Consider the following 17155-nt stretch of genomic DNA (forward strand, 5'->3'; position numbering starts at 1 on the left):
TTTATACAAGGAATGGCTCAATGATAGACCTAGAGGGAACCAGACTCCTTAGGCACCACAATCCGCAAGGAAGATGCCTGTGTATTCAAACTTCATCCAACATGAGTAGCATATTCTAGATTTCTAGGAAAAGAAATCACAATGCGAAAATGAGAATAGGAATTGCTGAAAACGAACAAAAAGCTCAGATACAAACTCCTCTCTAATGCTTTCTCCTTTGAGGACGGAGCCCTTGGTGCAATTGCAGCTCCCCTTGCTGAAAAAGATCTGGATTCTGAGGCTAGAGAGAGGAAAAACTCAGAGAAGGGTACTGCAGTCTAGAGAGAGCAGACCCTAGAGTGGAGTAATGGTCTACAGAGAGAGTGCTTTGGCTGCTCCAAGGTAGGGGGCTGAGAAAAGGATGCTGCTGCTGATCCAAAAGTGACAAGAGAAGGAGATTTCTGCACAGAGAGAAGGCTGAAACTATAGAGAGAGAAGATGGTTGCTATAGAGAGAGAAAGCCTAGCAGAAGAGAAGACTGCTGCACCATCAAGAGGGCCTGAGAAGAGGCTGGCTGCACCAAGATCGGGAAGGGAGGAGGGATGCTGCACCAAGAAGGGAGGAGGGACAGAAAATGGACGTGGGATTTGTGTGGAATGAGGGAGGGAGGGCCTTCTCTTATAGGCCCGGCCCACCCCCTTGCCCAAGTTGCCAAGTCTTCCCAGACCACCAAGTGCTGGGTGAGCCCCCACACGTTATCTTGCATGCCACCCACCCCCTCATGCAGGGCCAAGTGGCTGGGTCAGCTGGGCCTTGCTGCCATGTCACCTAAAATTTCAAAGTGGTCAAGATTGAATTCTGACTTCACCAATGGATTCCTGGCGAGTAGTCCTACACATTGACCTATTCTAAAGTCGTGTTTGAGTTTAATTGACCTCAGTTAAGAGGTTTATTTTTTTGTCATCTTATCTTGTATCTCCATGCCTCTTGGCATGCCTCTTGGTTCACACCCAAAGCCTTGAGAAATTGTCTTGGATGGTTGTTAGGTCGGTCTACAATCCGTGCATTTGATTGGTCCCAAAGATGGGTACTCAGGTGGGGTGTGATTTCCTGAAGTCCTTTCTCAAAGAGAAGGCATCACTCTCGTGGGTCAATAAAGCCCATAACACTAGGCACGGGGGTCCACCCTCAAAAGCTAGACCTAGCCCCCATGACCTAACTGAAACTGCAGGAAAACTTTCATCTACTTTTGCAAAATATGCTATTAAATTGAAATGTAAATGAAAAATACCAAGAAAGGGGATACAAATTTGCTGAGGAGTGACAAGCCCGCATTGCTCCTCTGAGCTTATATAGACTATATGTCCAACGATCCCTCCACCTTACTGCTGGGGTAGTCAGCCTATGTGGGGAGCTCCTCCAAGCTTAGTCTGCAGCCCTCCAGTCCACTTTTCTCCTCCTGGATGTAGGCCCAAAAAGTTGCTGGTCTGCTGCTCCTTGCTGCTCTCTGAAGGCTGCTCCAAGTGATGAGTTATGAGCCCACATGGCTCCTCTTATATAGGCTCCAAGGGCCCTTCAAAACACCGACCAGCCAGCCATACCAGGGCCAAATGGATAGCCAACTGGGGCTCAGCCCCTTTCCTTGTAAAAGCCAGCCTGGTTGGCTGGCTTGGACCAGCCCAACCAAACCCCACGTCAGCTGACTTGTCAGCCCCTTGCCTTGGGCTGTTCCAGCCCTTGTTTTGGGCCCGGGATGATCTCCAAACAGCCTTGATATGAGGCACTATCCCGCCCTGCTTCCACATCTGTACAGCCTTGTTCCAGGCCCCGGATCTCCTTCAGACAGGCCCGTAGCTGCTGCTATACCCTTCTGTACAGGGGCTGACGTCTTCCCTGCATCATTGCAGTCATTACTTGCTGCACAATCTGACCCTCTCCATCCGTGGACAGCATCTGCACATTGTTCTACCAGATCTGCCCTCCATGGGGACTCCCCATTGCTAGGTACTCTCTCTTCTCTCGTCTTTTGCTTTGTCTGAACTACTGCCCATATGGCAGCCATCATGCTCTATAAACCCAAGGTACACACCACCAATGCACTCCTCATTTGGGGGCTCACAAGTGGGGAGGTGACCAACCCTAATCTAACAGGCTGTACACTGATTGCATAATCCCTCTTTCCTTCAAGAATTCTTTGAAGGAATCTGACATATATCCCCCCCCTATCTGTTCTCAATGTCTGCGCTTTGGACCCATGCCCATTCTCATCCATAGCAACAAAAAGCTGGAAGAACTGAAAGACGTGGCACTCACACAAGACTCACATACATAAACTAGTACTAGATCACCTAGTACTACACACTAACACACTCTTTGACTATGATATCTCCAACACCCCCCTTCAGAGCAAAGAGGTGTGAGACCCAACACGGAAGAGTAGACCGATCCCCCCTCCATTGGAATACTGCAAAGAGCAAGTCCAACTATCCAACACCTCTCGTGTGATAGTGACTTCTCAGTCAGCTTGCGATTGACAAGGGCAAACCATCACTCGTCATCCCCCCTTACTCTGAACTGGGTGGTCAATACCATCAACCAAAGTAAAACACAATACAATCATTTTTGGCCAGGGCAGAGGACCTCTTATTGACTCCAAATACATTCAATTTAGAGGGACAACTCAAGGCTGAGAACCTTTATGTGACTCGACACAAACACGCATAGCATAGGGGCCTAGAAAGCCCAACCTTGGTCAAATGGATCCTCATCGTCAAGAGAGAGGCCATGAACCTCTATTGTAGCTGCATGTATCTCCTCTAGGGGCTCTTCAGGTTCAGCTTCGTCTTCAGCTAGAAGATTGGCATGATGCTTCTCTTGCTCCTGTGCTTTCTTCTTGAAGCAATGGGCTTCAATGTGTCCTTTCCTTTTGCAAAACCTGCAAATAATGTTCTTGTTGGTCTTCCATTTGCTTGTGGAAGCAAATGCATGATCAATAGGAGAGGGAAGAGCGGCTTCCTTATTGCGAAGATCCTTCTCAATGAGGAGGGCCACCATATCATCAAATGTGGTAATGGCAAGACGAAAGATCTCAAGAGTGTACTCAAAGCGAGAAATGCCATGCATACTCTTCAAAAGGACGGCCATCTTATCTTCATCATTAGGAACACTCTTTAAACTTGAGAGTTGTTGAACAAGAGATTGAAACCGGGCTAGATGATCACTCAACTCATCACTCTCTTCCATTTTCAGATCATAAAATTTGAGCTTCAAGAAGACTTTAGAGTTGATGATTTTATTACCAAAGAAGTTCTCAAGGCGATCCCAAATCTCCTTAGCAATGGACTTGAAGTCCACATGATGAATGAGAGAGTTGGCCAATCTGCTTCCATAATTTGCATTGTTGCTGATCGGTTGTCTCAAGACGCTCTTCCTCAACAACATTCCAAACTCCTTCACGCATCAGCAATAGTTGCATCTTGGTTTGCCACGTGGGAAAGCCTTCCCCCTTGAACTTCTCCACGAGTAGGGAACTTGAAGAGAAGGAAGTCATGATGAAAGAGGGCTTCCAAAAAGCGTGCAATAAGCTGAAAAGGCCAGCAAATATGGTGGTTGGCAGAAGGCTCCAAAACACGAGCAGTCCTCACTTGGACAAGTCGGGTGAGGAATTATCTTTGAGATTGCTGGAGCAGCTGGTCGAAGGCTGGAACCACTCAAAAAACTCCACAGGCAGGTCTGAAAGCAAAGTCGACTGAAGTAATGCAGCTGTAGAGGCCTGTAGCAGAACCAATGGCTTGGTCTGCTCCAAAATGCACACAGCAGCACATGGAGAGGCTGGAAAAGCTCCGAATTGAAGAGGCTGATCACCACGCAGCACTTGGAGGCAGACAGATGGTCGGCTGTAGGGCTGGAGTCGCTTGGAGATGCTGACTATGAAGCAAAGATGGCAGCAGCAGCAAGGGTAAATGACCCGACCAGCAGGCAGGAAAGCTACCAAGAGGACCTAGGAATGAAGGCGGCTGGCTATGGAGGAAAAAAACAGGGTGTAAACCAAGCTATGGAGGGCGCATGTGCAGAAAAGAAGAGGCGAGGCAAAGGCGACTACAAGAGGAGAAGCAATGGAGGTCTGTGGTGCGGAAACCCTACGCGGGATAAGCCAGCAGAAAAGAGAAGGCAGCAGAGGCGAAAATAGGGCAGCTGAGCAGATTTAGGGTTAGGGTTAGCTCGTGGCAGCTATGGCTATGGCAGGGCTAAGTGGCTCTGATACCATGTTGGAAACATGGTGAAGAGAGAGAGAGAGAGAGAGAGAGTTAGGGTGTGAGGAAATGATGCACAAATGAAGACATAATGAAAGGCTTTCATTCATTCATTAAGTGTGACAAGACAAGTGAAGTACAAGCCTTATGTAGGCTACTCACACACACTCTAGCACCTAGTGCATATGGGATAAGTCCCATGATGACACGTGGCACTCATACAAGACTCACACACATAAACTAGTACTAGACCACCTAGTACTACACACTAATACACTCTTTGACTATGATATCTCCAATAAATCTCCGATAATAAATGAGAAAGTATTTCCGTGGATTTTATTACTGGTTTACCTAGAACGCGCAAGGGTCATGACTCCATTTGGGTCATAGTGGACCATCTGACAAAAATGGCTAGATTTCTAATTTTTACCTACTAGAACGACCATATACCTAGATGAATCCAGGAACATTCCCAAACTCATCCTCTAAAAACACAACATAGTGCAATTTCAATCTCACGAGAGTCACTCATAAGATTGAAAACCATAAACTCCATCACGCATAGCGGGGACTAGCTACTATGACATCCCCACTGACGTCATCAGCGCCCAACAGTGGGTGTGGACCATAGTATAAAAGTATGCTCTCACACATACAAATCCACACACCCACACATACTTGAGCATCCATTTATACGAAGTCTTCGTACTGAGTTTCTGTCGGCACTTCGGAGGTGAAGGGCAAACTCAGCCATGACGAAGGCTAGCACTAAAGGAGAAGGCTAATCAAAAAGTAGTCCAAATCTCTTCATTCAAGCTACAACTGCTTGTGAAGTCTAAACGATTTCATTTTAGTCTCTTTCAAATGAGTATCTAAATCTAAATCTAGCTGGCCATATCAACTGTTCAGTTGGCTCATGAGTTTGTGGACCACTTGTTTAGGCTATATGGTTTGCCTTCTGACATAGTCACTGACAAGGACTCAAAGTTTACAAGTAACTTCTGGACACTTGTTTTTGAGAAGTTGGAAACTACTCTATGTATGAGTTCCTTAGATCCTGCACAATCTGATGGCAATATAGAGAAGGTCAACCAAGTTGTTGAAGATATGCTTCGGGAATATGTTTCTAAGACACAGTCTTCATGGGAAGATTATTTCCCCATGATAGAATTTGTTCATAACAGTGCAAAGCATTCGAGTACTCGTTACAGTCCTTTTATGCTTCTGTACGAGTTTCAATCTAAGTCACCAGTTATGGTTGCGGTTCAAGGGAATTCAAAATGATGCTGCAAAGACATTCTTGCAAGACATGCAAGAAATGTTGCAGTTTGCCACGTCCTCAATCCCTACCAAAAGTTGTACTACTATCACCTTGGTCCCTCTAGATCCCTGAGCCTTGAAACCACTGTATGCTTTTCAACAACAAAGGATTTTAAAGACTGTTTTTCCAAAATTCTCACAATGCACGTGGATGCAAGTTGGATTGGAGTTTGCATGAATGAGAATGCTTGCATTTCTTGATAACTTTAAAGAGCAATAAGAGAAACTCAATGATTGCACTCGAGTTGAGGGGCCGAGACGGCCCCCTCCTTATCCACGCTCTTTTATTGCTCAAGTGGAGATACAAGACCAAGGTGCAATGCACCTTCCAAACTTTGACTTAAGCTCTTGAGAGAGAGAGGACTCAAACACAACTAGAAAAACAAGGGATGCTCAAATTGAGCCTTACACAAGGAATGACTCAATGCTGGAACTAGAGGGAACCGGACTCCCTGGCACCACAATCCGCAAGGAAGATGAATGTGTAATCCAACCTTCATCCAACATTAGTAGCATATTCCAGATTTCTAAGAAGAGAAATCACAATGCGAAAATGAGAGTAGGAATTGCTGAAAAGTGCTGCATTCTAGAGAAAGAAGATCATAGAGTGAGTAATGGTCTACAGAGAGAGTGCTTTGGCTGTTCCACGTAGGGGGCAGAGAAAAGGATGTTGCTGCTGATCCAAAAGTGAAAAGAGAAGGAGGATTTCTGCAGAGAGAGAGGGCTGAAACTGTAGAGAGAGCAAATGCTGCTGAGAAAGAAAGCCTGACAAAAGAGAGAGAAGACTGTTGCACCACAAGAGGGCCTGAGAAGAGGCTGGCTGCACCAAGATGGGAAAGGGAGGAGGGCTGCTGCACCAAGGAGGGAGGAGGGACAGAAAATGGATGTGGTACTTGTGTGGAATGAGGGACGGTGGGCCTTCTTTTATAGGCCCAACCCACCCCCTTGCCCAAGTTGCCAAGTTTTCCCAACCCACCAAGTGGTGGGTGAGCCCCCACACACGTCATCTTGCATGCCACCCACCCCCTCATGCATGGCCAAGTGGCTGGGCCAGCTGGCCTTGCTGCCAACTCAGCCTGCCACATGTCAGTTTGCAACGTGTCACCTCAAAACCCTAGAATTTCAAAGTGGTCAGAATTGAATTTTGACTTCACCTATGGGCTCTTAGCGAGTAGTCCTACACATTGACCTATTCTAAAGTCATGTTTGAGCTTAATTGACTTCAGTTAAGAGGTTTATTTGTTTCTTGTCTTATCTTATATCTCCATGCCTCTTGGCATGCTTCCTAGCTCACCCAAAGCTCTGAGACATCCTCTTGGATGGTTGCTAGGTTGGCTAGAATTGAATTCTGACTTCACCTATGGGCCTTCCCTTTACATTGTGTGTCTATTGATGATCTACATCCATATCAGTATTCTCTAGAGGCTCCTTTTTGCGCCTGACAGACTACAAGATTCATTAGGTCATCGGAGATGCCCACTGGCAAGTAAATAGCCTCAGGCCACCAAGATGGCTCGCTCCACCTAAGCAGGGATGGCTTCGTTCATGCATGGAGGTTCCTACAGCTCCACCTCTCCCACATGGCATGCATCACCATGGATCAGCTCAAGAGCTCGTCTACAAGGTTTCAGATAGAGGAAGGGAATGAGATTACAGCCAAATGACACCACAAACATCTGAGACTATGCACCCTTTGTCGCATGCATGAGGTGGAGATGAAGCACACGTACTGACATTGATGTCCCAGATACTACCAGATTCGAGAGCAAAAACATTGATGTTAGTCACGGGCCCGATCAAACTCATCGAACAGAACTCTCTTTTTCTCGGAGAGGCATGTCATCAGATGCAGACCACATGCAGCCATGAAACAATGGTGCCGCCATGTGGTAAGGTTACCAAGGAATGCTGTTCCCCCTTCCTAGAATAGGGGAATGCCATTCCAGAGTATAGGGACCCAAGCAACATCTGGAACATACCTCAAACGCCATGTGGACAGAGCAGATCCCAGGATGCTGGGAAGAATGTCATTATCAAACCTTTCTGGAAAGCCATTTCCTGTCATTCCAAAATCTGGTGCCTGGGAGGGCATCCCGCAGGCTGTAAAACAGTCGCAAGATGCCATTTTTGGCAGTGCATCCTTCACTCCCCCTAGCCTCTACTCTTCCACTCCCACTTCCTCTCTAGGCTCTCTTTCCTTCACTTTCGACTCCATGAGTCCACTCTACTTCTAGCCATTCCCATTTTAGATCCACGTTCCCTCTCCCAAAAAGTTTCCATACGACATTCCGAGAATGTTCTCATTCCCTGGTAGCTATAGCATGCAGGCGATTCAGAAAATGATATTTCTGTTAGAATTTAGGGCATCGCACGAGAGAGGGCTTCTAGGGGGGTGTACCCGCCCTAGCCAAGATTCGTGTTTTCTCTATGTGTGGGGACTGTTTGTGGTTGTATCAAGGGCTGTTTTCAGGACTTGGGGTCAGCTGGCTGGGGCTAACCAGGCCACCAAGTTTGGCTAACCCTAGTCTGGTCAATCGCCTGAGGGTCGGCCGACCTCTGACCTAGGGCGGGTCATCTGGGTCGGATGATTGACCTTGGCTCGGTCATTTGGCAACCTATTTATAGGGTCTTTCCTCAACAATGGACGTGTCTCATCCCCCCCACCCCCCCTCCTCACACACACACACAGTGTGTGCACCCTCTCTCTCTCTCTCTGAGTTGCACCCTCTCTCTCTCTCTCTCTCTCTCTCTCTCTCTAAAGGGTTGCTTTTTGACTCCTAGTCTGCCCTGCAGGGATGTATGGCAGCCCATGTTGGGGACCAGATTTGTCGGATATAGAGTGGGCCAGGGTGGAGCGGCTACAGGTTCTCATGTTATCACGGATGATCCGTGGTAAGCCATCCGTCCCTCACCAGATCATTCGGGCGGAGTTTGGGTCACCCCCATTATAGCTAGATGCTGCATTTCAAGTCATTACATATCTGTATCGAGTTAGGGAGTATGGGGATTACACATCTGGGTGTAGCAAGATACCATGGCTAGCACTGTCCTCTTCTATAGCACTTGCAGCAAGGGATCAGAGGTGTTGGTATGCACGCATAGAGAGATGGTTTGCAGGATTATTGCTCCACATGGACAGACTACCCCCTTTCCAGTCCAGCATGGATGCTCCTTTCTCTCCCCTCCTATCACACAAGGTCAACCAAGTTATCCGTGAGGATCTACTACAGCTACACACATTCACGACTTGGTTGAGCCCGAGTGATCTTCTAGTGAAGCTGGGCTTCTACAGAGATCACTTCTTACATATCATAGCGAAGGGTTTCATTGATCCACCAGGATACATGTAGATTCACCTACCCCACTCGTTGAGGATATCCCTTGGGCAATTCCGGGTCTCTTCACACAGACTTCTTGGAATCGGAGTCCTAGTGTGTGTGGTCCTAGTGTGCGTGGTCCTAGAGTCCTAGGACTGTCCTATAGGTGTGTGTGTGAAGAGTCTTGAGGCCACTTGTGCCACCTCATGTGGTAGATGTGATTCCTCACCTAGATTATAGGATCTAGATTCTCTTGTGTGTGACCTCATCTATGAGGTGTCTGTGTGGGAAGATAAGGCTTGCCCCGCCTGTAAAAGAGGCTATGTACTTGTTGTAAAGATATCAATCAACATCAGCTATTGTGCCTCAGCTCTTGTCTCCAATCATGTGTCTCTCACCCTCTCCCATTTTCAACAGCTGGTATCAGAGCCACCTTGAAGCGTTCTGCCCATTCCTCACCTTGTAGCTACTTGTAATTTCCTCCTCTCCTTGAGGTGATGAGCGTCATCAACGAGGAGCTGCGCTGCCACACCTGCGCTGCCACGCCAGATCTGAGTTGGCCTCCCTCGCAATCTGCTCACGCCTTGTTGTTGCCGCCTCTCCGCTATTTTCCCTGGCGCCGTACGTGGGAAGGCTGTGGGGTCCGAACCCACGCGCGCTTGTGCACCATTCTGCCCGCCATACTGCCTGCGGAGCTTCTACCTACACCCCGAGCCTTAGCAAGGAAGGTCCGTGTAGAGCTGCAGCACCCACCATCAGAGCACATAGGCGCCCGCATGACAGGCGCTGCATCCTAAGTACTACCGTAACCCGTCATCTCTGGTTGAGCGCAACAACTTGTCACCTACTCGCCATCTCTGGTTGAGCGCAACAACTCGTCACCTGCCCGACATATCCTTTGAAGTTGCATCGCTTCTGCTGCGTATCTCTTGGGCTGGTCTCCTGAGTACAGGTCGCGAGATTCTGATCTTCTTCGTCCGCCTCTCCACATGAGCTCCTACCCAAGCCTCATCATCGATTGCTCTTTAGCCTCAGCATCAGTGTACAAGAGCCCGTATCAGCCCGGACCTATGCCTCTCCATTGACCAGCAAACAGTCCGTCTGAGACATTCTGCATTTTTGACGATTTTTGGCCTCATTTTGGATGAATTTGTTGGGGCTTTTATGATCTGAAGCTCCCCTAGTGTTGCTAGAACACTATGCTCTAGGAAATTTTGAAAAGCCCCAATTTTCTGCAAACCCTAATTTTTGCAGCAACCCTAACCCAAAAATTTAGGGCTTTTCTGTCCTATGTCTTCCTTTGGCATAATTGAAGCTTCTACCATGTAAAATTTGGGCCTTTCTTGAAATTTGAGTAAACACTGTAAGGGATTTAGACACTGGCTGTAATAACAGCTTAGACCTTCCCACCAATGGAAGCATAAACAACTCCTTGTTCATCGAGAAATTCTCAGGGAGCAATTTCCCAACTTGGCAGACAAAACTCCGGCTTCTTCTTATGCGAGAAGGCATATGGAATATCACCAATGGCAAGGAGCCAAAACCCCAAGGTGATGATGCTAGAATCAGTTGGTGGGAGAACCAAAATGATAAAGCAATGGCTATCATTGGCCTAGCTTTAGCTGACAACCTTATCCACCATGTGGATTTTGATAAGACAGCAAACGACGTTTGGGAAAAGTTAGAGAATTTGTTTGGAAATAAGATCAATAATTTCAAAGTATTTCTCAAACAAAAACTCTTCAAGCTCAAGATGAAGGAAACTCAAACCCTCAATGAACACTTGAGCAATCTTGGGTCAATTCTCCAACAATTATCTGCCATCCGAGCCATTGTTGAAGATGATGATCAAGTTGTTGTACTTCTCTCCAGTATTGAAGACATTTCCAAGTACAATGAGATCCTTGCTGTCCTAAGAGTCAGCCGCAATATGAGCTTTAAGGATATGGTAGCTCATCTCATTGATGAGGACTGTAGGCTTACAGAGAAAGCAGAATCTTCCTTCGAATCTGGCAAAGCATTCTTTCTCAAGAATAAGCCCAAGAAGAACGGAAAACCTCTTAAATGTAATTACTGTCAGAAACTTGGCCATCTAGAGGATTGTTGCTTCAAGAAAATGGCAAAGGTACAAGCCAAAGAACATGCCAATCTGGTTGCGGAGCAGAGCGAGGACGAAGACGATGAAGCTACACCTTCTGGACTTGAGGAACAAGCCTGCACTGCTGCTATTTCTGGTCTATCCCTCCATGAGGTGATAGATGAAGAGTGGGCTTTCTAGAGTCATGTGTGTTAGGTACTCTGCCTTGGGTAGTCCCCCTAAAATGATGTAATAATTTGTCTTTTTGTGTGCCTTGTCCTATAAAAGGCTCCACTTATTTCCATGTACCCGTTTAGGAGAGAGGGGGGGTTGTTATGTCTTTCCTTTATCAGGCCTGGCCGAGTTCCAGGATGTTGGTGTACTCCCTAGACCTATGAGTTGGTCATGCATCCATGCTCACATTTGAGTCTCTGATCACGTTGACACCGAAGCCATGAGAGTGCTTGGTTCAACCTCTGAATTATGCTCAGCTGTTAGCCTCTGAGATTGCTTGGGATGCACAGTCTGGATGATGTCATAATTTCTCACCCTAGCTCCAAAGGGGGGTTTGTTGGAATCGGAGTCCTAGTGTGTGTGGTCCTAGTGTGCGTGGTCCTAGAGTCCTAGGCGTGTCCTATAGGTGTGTGAGTGTGAAGAGTCTTGAGTCTGGATGATGTCATAATTTCTCACCCTAGCTCCAAAGGGGGGTTTGTTGGAATCGGAGTCCTAGTGTGTGTGGTCCTAGTGTGCGTGGTCCTAGAGTCCTAGGCGTGTCCTATAGGTGTGTGAGTGTGAAGAGTCTTGAGGCCACTTGTGCCACCTCATGCGGTAGATGTGATTCCTCACCTAGATTATAGGATCTAGATTCTCTTGTGTGTGACCTCATCTATGAGGTGTCTGTGTGGGAAGATAAGGCTTGCCCAACCTATAAAAGAGGCTATGTACTTGTTGTAAAGATATCAATCAACATCAGCTCTTGTCTCCAATCATGTGTCTCTCACCCTCTCCCATTTTCAACAAGACTTCGTATCGAGACCGGCCGAGCAGAGCGGTTACCCAGGGAGAGGTGCATATGCACATTGTGTGACATGCAAGAGGTTGAGACAGAGGGGCTTGGGATGTTGGCTCGTGTCCTCTCCTACCCAGACCAGCGATGTTTGGCTGGTTTCATTCATGAGATGCTCAGACACTAAGATAGGATACTCCGAGCACGGAGACAGAAGCAGATCACATAGACCCCCATGAGGCGAGACCTCAACATGACTGCGACCCGGAGCCTGTGACCCAACAGCTCAGACAGAGGGTCGACTCACAAATCACACTTGGGGGCATCCCCTCCTTGTTTAGGGTCGGAGCCCTACCGACGAGGGTCGCAGTGGCCTTGGTTAGACGCAGAGCTATGACCAGGAGACGTACCAGGACTGCACCCTTGAGGGGGCGACATCGCTCTATTGCTGACCTCATGCCTCCGCTTCCACAGCCTCATCCATCCTGATGTTCTGTTGCTGACGATGATGATGATGATGGTTATGATGGTGATGCCAACGATGATGCTGAGATTGATGTATATATATAGTCGAGATATGACTATGCTGTACTTAGGACTTAGTATTGCCATTTTGCATTTTATTGCATTCTCCATTGGTGTGGATGCTCGTTTAGTAGCTCCACTACCACATCTCATTGTATTCAGGTTTTTTCGCTGTCTCATAGACCCATCGGTCTTCCAAAGACTTTAATAAACTTTCTTTCTTTCTTTCTTTCTCTCTCTCTCTCTCTCTTGCTGTCTTGAGTTTTACGCTTCCACATGTGCAACGTTTGACATGGTATCAAAGCAATTGTGTTTCGGAGCTCGGACCTAGGAGGTGACTTCTGCAGGCGTCCGTCTAGATCGAGGTTATTGTTAAGCCAGGCAATCTCCAAACGCAGAAGCCAGGGCCAAACAAGTGGCCAGAAAGGCCAAAAATGGCCAACCATTACTAGCCGACCAGAACTGGTCGCTCACCAGCTGGCCGACCTCCTGGGTCAGGCCTATAAAAGGCAGTAGCCCCCTGGCTACCACATCACTTTTGGAACAAGCTGCTGCACACCTGCGCTCCAGCATCTCTGCCTCTGCTCTTACATCCTCTCCAGCATCTCTGCCTCCTCTGCCTCCGCTTCAGCATCTCCTCTGCCTCTGCTCTGATACCATATAAAGAAAGTTCTTGGAGATAAATAAGACAACACTGAAGACGAAAGATAGCTGAAGAAGAAATATATATCACCAAAGGAACTCAATACAAGAGAAGAGATATCTGCGAAAGAAACTGTGGAGGAAGCGAACAGCAGTCGTCCAGAGCAGTCAACTGAAGTGGGCTCTGCACTAGCTCCACAAGTTGGAACTGAACCAGATCTGGGTCAGCAACCTATTGCCAGAAGAGCAAAGGTTTGCTGCAGATCTGCAAAGAAGGGCAGCAACAATAAAGGAGTAAGTCGATGCTGATCTGAAGCAGCTGCAGGAGAGGATGATGGAGCGGAAGCAGAGGAGGCAGAGAAGTTGCTGGAGCAGAGGCAGAGGAGATGCTGAAGTGGAAATGGTTCCAGGGGTGATCTATTCCTTCATCAGCCCTTTTTTTTTTTTTCCGATTACCCCTGGAACTTGGACATTCAGAGGAGGTGTTAAGCCAGGCAATCTCCAAACGCAGAAGCCAGGGCCAAACAAGTGGCCAGAAAGGCCAAAAATGGCCAACCATTACTGGCCGACCAGAACTGGCCGACCGGGTCAGGCCTATAAAAGGCAGTAGCCCCTGGCTACCACATCACTTTTGGAACATGCTGCTGCACACCTGCGCTCCAGCATCTCTGCCTCCTCTGCCTCTGCTCCTGCATCGTCTCCAGCATCTCTGCCTCCTCTGCCTCCGCTTCAGCATCTCCTCTGCCTCTGCTCCTGCATCCTCTCCAGCATCTCTACCTCCTCTGCCTCCTCTTCAGCATCTCCTCTGCCTCTGCTCCAGCAACTTCTCTGCCTCCTCTGCTTCCGCTCCATCATCCTCTCCTGCAGCTGCTCCAGATCAGCATCAACTTACTCCTCTATTGTTGCTGCCCTTCTTTGGAAATCTGCAGCAAACCTTTGCTCTTCTGGCAATAGGTTGCTGACCCAGATCTGGTTCAGTTCCAACTTGTGGAGCTAGTGCAGAGCCCACTTCAGTTGACTGCTCTGGAGGACTGCTGTTCGCTCCCTCCACAGTTTCTTTCGCTGATATCTCTCTCTTGTATTGAGTTCCTTTGGTGATATATATTTCTTCTTCAGCTATCTTTCGTCTTCAGTGTTGTCTTATTTATCTCCATGAACTTTCTTTATAGTTATTTGCTGATGTTCGAAGTGAATTGGAGCAAGTATCATTTTGGTTCGGTATGCTAGTGTTTGGACGGCAGAGAGGGACTGCTAAAGCGCATTGCAAAGAGTGGGTGTGTAATGAAGGTGGGAAAAAGATGGATTTTAAGGGGGAAATAGATGGGAGAATAGTAGGGGAAATGTGGGAACTGTGGGGGACTATATAAGTCAACCCAAAAGGATTGTAAGGGACTTTTTGATGTGACATCTAATCCTATCTACTCTCCCTCCTCCTTCCTGCTACCTGCTGCCTACGCTCACACTCTCTCTCTCTCCCTCTCTCTATCTCTCTATCCCCTCATTCTTCTCTCTCTTCCTCTCTCCTTCCCCTTCTTCCCCCTTCCTTCTGCTATTCTCTCCCCATCTCCAAATCTGCCCCTTCCCCCTTCACTATATTGGTATCAGAGCACCGCTCTCTGGCACCTTGCTTCCGTTGGCTTCACCAACCCTGCATTATAGCAATCAGTACGTTGAGACGCCTACAGATACAGCAAGGTACAATCAGCTCGTAGGCTGACAGACGCAGCAAGGTACCACCAGCTCGTCGGCTGACAGACGCAAGGCCAACGATACCAGTTGCTACGTGCCTATCTAAGCCTATCCTCGCATATTCCACAAGCCCATGACCAGTATGGGGAGCCGAGAAGAGTCCACGACAAATGTTTTCGGAGAGCTCCTCCTCAGCTAGGGTATTCCGGCTTGCCACCTACCTGCCTGTGCCTCTAACAGATCCGCCCTTCGTGGCTTGCACCTAACGACGCTCATGCACTGCTCAACTTTTAGTTGCCCCCTTTTCCTTTGCAGGCATCCCGTAAAGAAGCAGCCCTGCAAACCCAGCAGGCCCAAGCTACAAGTCGTCGTCCGTGGCATCTCGACCTCGGTGGCATCTTGCTCGTGGCATCGCCGTCCCCTTCCTTTTCGTCACTCCAACGCTCCTACGCCTTTGCCTTGCTCCGCCTGGTCGCCATGCTTCTGTCGCCCTTTCTCTCCGCCCTCTCACCAGGCCGCTGTCGTCTATCATGCCTACAACGCAACCACAAAGAAAAAAAAACCTTAGTCTTTCCTAAGGTTCCGTTAGCTAGGGTTTAGGGGGGTTGGTTAGCTACTTGGGTTTGGTTGGTTAGGTTAGTTTAGGTCTGGTTAGGTCTAGTTAGGTTAGTGATTGGGTAAGGTTGGGTTTAGTCAGTTTGGCTTAGTTGAGACCACCCTAGGTGTCTTAGTTGTCCTAAGCTCCAAAAAAAAAAAAAAACCCTCTTTTAGGGTACTCCTACAGCCCTATTCTGGGCCTTTCTAAGCCACCTTCGTGGCTCATTTTGAGCCCCGCTTCCAGCCTCTTCACCGAGCTTTCTTCGAACCTCTTCAACGACTGCATTTGAGCCTCTTTACTGACACCTCTCGAGCCTTTACATCGAGCCTTCGACACTTGGCACATTTTCCTCGTGTCACTCATGGCACCCAAACGTGCACCCCGGTCGGATGAGTCATCTCAGCACGGTGACGATGTTGCTCAGCAGGAGCAGATGCCGGTCACAGAGGGTGCATCTCCTTCACAGCCAGTTTCTGCTATGCCTACCGACACACAGTTTCTAGATGCATTGGCCTCGATGCTTCATGGGGCTTTTCAGCAGATGGGTCAGCAGTTGGGGCAGCAGCTCACCACTGCTATGGCTATGCACGATACAACTATCACCCAGATGAGTAAGAACATTGGGCAACAGATCACTACCGCCATCAGTATGCACGATAAGGGTAAGCAGCCCGCACCCCAGCACGGGGATCAGTCGGATAGCCAGGGTGATTTTCCTGACCCACACAGGGGATTTATGGCTGATGGCCGTCGCACTTATGATGTTGGTTCTATGCATGCACCCCAGCATGGGGATTATTTCATTGGCTGAGCCGTCCATTTTGGGCCGGCCCACTGGCACATTTTTGCCAACGGCGAGCATGCCTGGATTGGGTGTTGGGTTTCAGGGCAGTTGGGAGAGGGGCCAGTCCTCTTCTCAACCTTTTTCTATGCCACCCACCCACCGAGATGTTTATGGCAGGCAGACTCAGCAGGGATTGCATGCTTCGATGACACCTCCTGTTAATACATTCAGTCAGACTCAGCCTGCGTATCAAGGAGGTAATGCTTTCAGTCAGACGCACTTTATGCATCAGGGGAGTGGTTCTCCTAACCAGCATGATGCTGGAAGTGGGCAGCATGCAAACATGGATGATATGCTTTCAGATGCCTTACGTTCATATAGGGCTTTGCCTGAGGATGTTCGTAATGAGATGCCCTTTTCACAGTATGTGAGCTTCAAGCGTGAGTATGCTGGTAGTCACTATAGGAATAACGCAGCCAAAGATGTGAAAGATAAAATCTCTGTGCATAAGTTTAAGGGTGACACTCGCACTCCCAATGAGTTGGAGGAGTGGCTTCGTGAAGATAAAATCTCTGTTCATAAGTTTAAGGGTGACACTCGCACTCCCAATGAGTTGGAGGAGTGGCTCACGAAGCTTGAAGATTATTTCTGCTTCTACCCTAAGAATGATGAGGAGAGGATCATTTTTGCTGGCATGCATTTACACGATTATGCACAGTACCTTGCTGAATTCTATGCACTGTCACAAACAGGTACGGTCCAGGAGTACTTGCAGCGTTTTTGGAGACTTTCTTTGTTTGTATAGGATATTTCTGAGAAAGGGAAGTTGCTGCGTTTTATACAAGGCTTAGATCCCTCTCTAGCTGCTGATGTGAGAGCTCACAATCCTCTAACCATTGAGCGAGCAGCCCAGCTTGCTGAGGTGTTTGAGCCAAAATATGCTGGCAAGTACAAGCATGTGT

The 17155-nt window shown here is 48.0% G+C and overlaps 1 protein-coding gene across 1 annotated transcript in view; it reads right to left on the reverse strand.

Moving 5' to 3' along the window:
* The window catches only part of LPA2 (low psii accumulation2), a 28956-nt gene that overhangs the window by 4684 nt on the left and 7117 nt on the right, over positions 1–17155 (reverse strand). The gene's annotated exons all lie outside the window — the stretch shown is intronic.

The sequence above is a fragment of the Dipteris shenzhenensis genome, chromosome 23, assembly GCF_047967505.1.
Source record: "Dipteris shenzhenensis isolate YYH24624 ecotype China chromosome 23, Dip_SZ_1.0, whole genome shotgun sequence".
In the NCBI taxonomy this organism is placed as follows: Eukaryota; Viridiplantae; Streptophyta; class Polypodiopsida; order Gleicheniales; family Dipteridaceae; genus Dipteris; species Dipteris shenzhenensis.